The sequence below is a fragment of the Sceloporus undulatus genome, chromosome 3 (assembly GCF_019175285.1).
Source record: "Sceloporus undulatus isolate JIND9_A2432 ecotype Alabama chromosome 3, SceUnd_v1.1, whole genome shotgun sequence".
NCBI lineage: Eukaryota > Metazoa > Chordata > Lepidosauria > Squamata > Phrynosomatidae > Sceloporus > Sceloporus undulatus.
This window is the reverse complement of record NC_056524.1, coordinates 274,095,639-274,101,285: the sequence shown is the minus strand read 5'-3', so window position 1 is coordinate 274,101,285 and position 5,647 is coordinate 274,095,639. Positions and strand designations below refer to the sequence as shown.

Here is a 5,647-nt window from a genome sequence, read left to right as displayed (position 1 = left end):
CATCCAGTGGGAGACAGCTGTTAAACAGGATGACACTTGCTGCTCTAGCTCTGGCGAAAGATTAGGGGTGGAAATGTACAGTTGGGTATCATCGGCGTAAAGATGGTAAGAGAACAAGTCTCACAAACAACATCTTGACACAAATATACACCCCACACAGTTCAGTGAGACTGAAACCACTTGCAGGTTCATTCAGGATTTGGAAGCAAGTCCATTTAATCTGCAACATGGAAGCAAGGGAAGATGAACTCCCCGTTTGAGATTGGGGCAAGATACTCCCCAACTCTTGCTGTAAGTCTGTAAAATAACGGGGCTATGCCTGTGCCCTTTATCTGTTGTTTATTCCTGCTTCCTACTGATTTCAACAGTAAGGAGAGATTAAAGCGCATTTAGAGCATCCCGTAAATGAAGCGGAAAAGGCAAGTCCTTGAGCGAATGATTATCACACGCAATTGCTCAAATAAAGTGATATCGAAAATGCCTTGTCGCTGAAAGCCCCAAAGTAAAAAGATGCACATTAATGCTTCTTTCTGACCACTTTAATGGTGGGTTTTGTGGGAGGTTGTGTGAAATCGTTGTGTGTAATTACATGATTTTTCCAGGATATTCACGGGATAAACTCCCGATCTCCTTTGTGTGATAAAGTCCTTTGTTTTGTGCACAAAATTATTTTGAAATGTTACATACGAAGTTGCCTTCAGGCTGTGTGTATGAGGGGTATAGAAACATTAATGACTTTCATGTATAGACTTCGGTCCCAGCAATAAGGTGCTTTGTTACGTATAGGCAATGATTCTAAAATCCAAAATCCAAATCCAAAATGTAAAACACTTCTGGCCCCAAGCATTTGGATAAGGGAAACTCAAGCTGTATTATTGATCATGTAGAAACTGTGGGGAACGGCGATGGCTATTGAACTACTGGAAATCAATCATAACTAAAAGATATATTTTTATTAATTAGTGACCACAGGGCTAGTAATTAACAAGCCACACACTTTACTAGCTTTGGCTTGTCCTCTACCAATTTAGATGATTACAGTTTCATTCCTTATGGGTCTTCCGTTGTGGACAGTTTGGGGACTTCAGCTGGTTTAAAATATAGCTACGGGAATTTTGAGAGAAGTCTGTCAATCAGCTTACATAGATCTGACATCATTTTATTTGTTTGTTTGTTTCATTTATATAAATGAAATATATATGAATAAGCCCACTTTGGGTCCCTTCTGGGAGAAAGGCAGCACATAAATGAAGTAAGTAAGTAATGAATGAATGAATGAATATAGATATGAATGAATGAATGAGTTAATTAATATAAGGCAGCTCACATAAAGAACAAACTAAAACCTAGCAATAAAATTTTGAGAACAATTTAAAATCCTCACATTAAAAATTTGTTGTATTATATCCGCAGTATAGCTTGCACCCTTCCACAAGTTTTAAGGGTTTATTTTGTCCTTCTAAGGCCCTGAATTGGTCAACAAATTGCTCCCAAGGGAGCAAAGAGATGAACAAGTTGACCAACTGCGCCATGGGCATAGAGCTCCTCTGCACTGACAAGACAGCAGATGACCTTCTCTATTGGGGCGAGGAGGATAAGAGCGTTCATGTACGGTCATCTTGACCAGCAGCCGTTGAAGGTCTTAACCTCCACAAAGATCAGAAATGAGCTGGAAAATTAGTTGAGTTTGGAAAAATAGCTTTTTTAGAGTACAGCTCCTTGGATCCTCCGGTCGATATGGCCATGAAGCCTAGTGGCTAGGAGATTCTGGCATTTGTTGGGAAAAGCGTCTTTCCCAAGTTCTAGAAAGAGACATGTGGAAAGTAAGGGAAGATTTAAGTTTAGTCAACATTTTCTCAGCTGTTTATTCAACCACGTATCCATGAAAATTAATGCTTCTTTTGCATCATGGATCCTTTGTTTTCCCCGGCAGTGTTGCTGTTACGCACCCACAGATTGCTAAAGGATGGGTATTGTTTTCCTCTCTGGGCCCCATTCTTGCTGCAGTCGCACTTGTCAGTGTAAAGAGAATTGTACCTATTTGTAGTCATGGATCATCACGTTTTCTCAGTCGCACAACTGCCACCATCACACTTGCTTCCTGACTCCCTCTAACCTCGCTTTTCTCCCTTATCTCCTACCCCAGATGCCTTCTGGGGTTTTCTGTTTCCGTTTCTACTTCCTTTCACTGTTTTGGGCAACTCTGGAGCTCTGCTCTGCAATCTGACTCTTTCTTTTTTTAATGGAAGAAATTTTAGAAGGCAATTGTGTTGTAGATTTCTTATCTCTATAGAGAGACCCAGAAGTCAGCTTGAAAAGGAAACCAGGGTTTATTGAGCTGCAGCATCCCCAGAAGGAAATACATCCAAATTTCTGGAGCCCCAAATTCTGGGTGACATAGTCTTTTATAGCATTTTAGACAAAGGAAACTTACAAATTACATGCATTGGTTACATTTGAACTAAACATATACATCCCTTTACACTTATTGGGTGTTCATTCATACGTCCGTGTTGCGTTATTCTGTCCCTCGTGGTGTCCATCAGTCAAACTATTATTTATATGTTTCTCTTTACTGTCTCTAAACTGTCTCAGCATTACATCCTTTTGTTTTGGATAAGAACGTAAAGCAGGAACCATCTCAGGGCCTTTGCATTTCAGAGCCCTGATCCGATCCAATTGTTCATTATTCTGGCAACCCTTGCCCTCAATAACCATTTCAGGATTGTAATTTTCAGCCTCTGAGCATAGTAAAAATCTCAATTTTAAACTACCTACTTCAATTGGGCTGCTTTGGAATAGCAACAAGGGAAGGGGACAGTAGTGTGACTGCCTCGGGAGCAACGATTTGCACCTGGGTTTTTGCTCTATTGGGAGCTCATTGACAGGATTTCCCCATCAATGAAGAGGGACATTCAAACCATGGTTTGGGTCAGAGGAAGTGGCATGAAATAAATATAGTCAAAGGAGTTTATCCCACGGGAGGAATTTCTCTTAATTTCAAATGAAAAGAAAGTGGGGCCAGAACACATTCACATGAATTTGCTAGTTCAGCGAATTTATGTGAATTGCGTTCGAACTGACTTCCCATTGCCCGAAAATAGCTTGCCATTGCCCGAAATTGCATGTGATCACCTCTCACGCAATAACATTAAACCCCACGATTACATTCGGATTGCTATTGGATTATACTTCCAATTTCCCTTGTCTGATAATGTCCAAAGTTGCTTGTTTACAGATCCAATTGTGGTTTAAAAGCCACACATAGTAATCTTCTGTGTCTTAGAGTACTGTTAGCAAATGAACATTAGCAGCTAAAGCAGAAATGGAGGGCAGCAAGGAACATTTGGTCAGACAGACCCATGCCAGGTAGCTGTGACTTGTCCAGTATTCAATGATGCCACGCTAAACACTGGTTCTGTCCAGAAACCTGAGCCTGGAAATGTTCCTTTTGTGGACTGCAGTTCCCAAAACCCACCAAATGACCTGAAGATTCAGGGAGTTGTAGTTAGTGTTGCCAGTTGTCCCTTCGAAGAAGAGCTGTCCCTTATGTGAGGTCCAGAAAGCTTGTCTTTTATTGAGCGGGCAGCTGTCCTTTATTAAAAAGAATGCTCTCCTATTTGAGGACTTTGAAGCTTTGCCTTTTATATAGACTCAACAATACGTTTGTTGTTGTTGTTTTTTAATTAAATTAAATCCCATATTTTTGGAGTGTGGGCCCTTTTTGGAGCCCTTCATAAACAGAACTGTAATTTATGAAAGCAGACAATTTGGTAGTTTTATAGAGAAATACATTGCTAGGGGTGCACCTAGACTGTAGAAGTAATGCATTTTGACACCACTTTAAGTGCTGTAGCGCCATCCTATGGAATCTATGGGATTTGTGGTTTTACAGGTTCTTTAGCTTTCCTTGTCAAAGAGTTCAGGGTGCCTTGCCAAACTACAAATCCCTGGATTCTGTAGGATGGAACCGTGACCATTAAAGCGATGCCAAACTGCATTATTTCCACAGTGTAGATGCACCCTAGGGTCCCTGAAATCAATATTTTCATTTGGCATTTGAGTATTGACACAGACTTGCTCGTATCTACTTTTCTACTTCTCAAACCTGAACTTCTGTCGCAAATTTCAACTGTTCCTTATTGCTATCTTCAAAACCTGACAACGCTAGCTGTAGCCCCATTGGCCTTCCCTGCCACTACCGCCTTGTTTTTGTCCTTTGGTTTTGGGGACAGATGTGTCTTCATGAAGCCCTGAAGCATTATTTCTCCCCCCTCCGTTTCTCAACTCTTTTCTGAGAATACTAGAACGAATGAGCTCCAGGGAGGTGCTAAAGCCATGCGTGCGACCAGACCGAGGAGCCCTTCAATGATGCCTCCTGCGCACAAGTAATCTGGATTCCCATGGCTAGAAAACACGCTTGTCCCTCCATATTTGCTAGGGTTAGGGCTCAAGGCCCCCGTGAATATGGAAAAACACAAATATCAAAAACGCAATGTTTTTACCTGAGAGGACACCTCTCTAGGAATCTCTAGGACTTTCAGTGCAACTTTTAGTTAACGTTGAACATAGAGTTGTACTGGAGGATCTAGATACTCCTAGAGAGAACATATTAATCAAATCCATGAATAATCAAACCCGCAAACATCAAAGCCACAAATATGGAGGGATGAGTGTAATTTCAAACGCTTTCACTCATCCTCATAATTGGACGATCAATGGTTCAGAAAGGCGTACCTTCTGGAAAGTGTCCTCAGAAAGCTTTATCCCAAACCGCCAAACGCCTCCAACGAGAGGAAGCCGAAAAGGCCCAGGAGGGTAGCATCTGCAAGACCAGAACTGTTTCAGGAAGCCCAAAATCAGGCGCGGAATCAGAGTAATCAAACAACTAAGTATTCCCAGCATTTTCTTGCCGTTCTCTGTCGATGAACCTTTTGGGAAGGGTTGACTGGCCTTCAATTGCTTCCTTGGGAGATGTTGCCACTTGCAAACTCTCTCTTTGTCTGGCCAGCACCCTTTTATGCCTTCTACTTCTTTAGGACTTCCTACTGAAAACACCCCACTGAAGTTGCCGCCTGACATCTTATTCAAGAAGCTCTGGAATGTGGTCCTCCAGATGTATATTATGGTCCCAAAGGTAGTCGTCAACACAGTTAATCATTCCATAAGTGACACTCAAGTAATTGAAGGGAAGGTTAATTTCAATGGTCATTATAACCCAACCCTGGACCAACACAGGATCAATTATGGGCCACACATATTCCAGAAATTAACTTGCGATGTATTCGTCAATTGTGTAGGTACGTATATCATAGTCTCACATGCCAACAGAAAGTTCTTCAAGTGTCTTGGAATTGTTGACTTTTCCAAACCACTTTCATGCATGTCCCCTCCAACCATAACAACATTTTGAAAACATTGGATGCATATATAAGCCATGAGCCAACAATCTCAGTCTACCAATGGTTTTTTGTGGGTTTTTCAGTCTACCAATCTTTTAAAGCATTTTAATAATAAAAATAATAATAACATTTTGATTCATATTTTCCCGCCTCTCCCCAGGGATCGAGGCGGGATTACAGTCAGTATCAAATCAATACTGGTGTCCCTCAAGGAGCGATTCTGTCTCCTATGCTATTTAACATCT

The 5,647-nt window shown here is 41.2% G+C and overlaps 1 pseudogene; it reads right to left on the bottom strand.

Annotated features, from left to right (window-relative positions):
- LOC121926006 overlaps positions 1–4,893 on the bottom strand; it is a 33,565-nt pseudogene extending 28,672 nt beyond the window's left edge.
- Between the last annotated feature and the right edge of the window lie 754 nt (positions 4,894–5,647).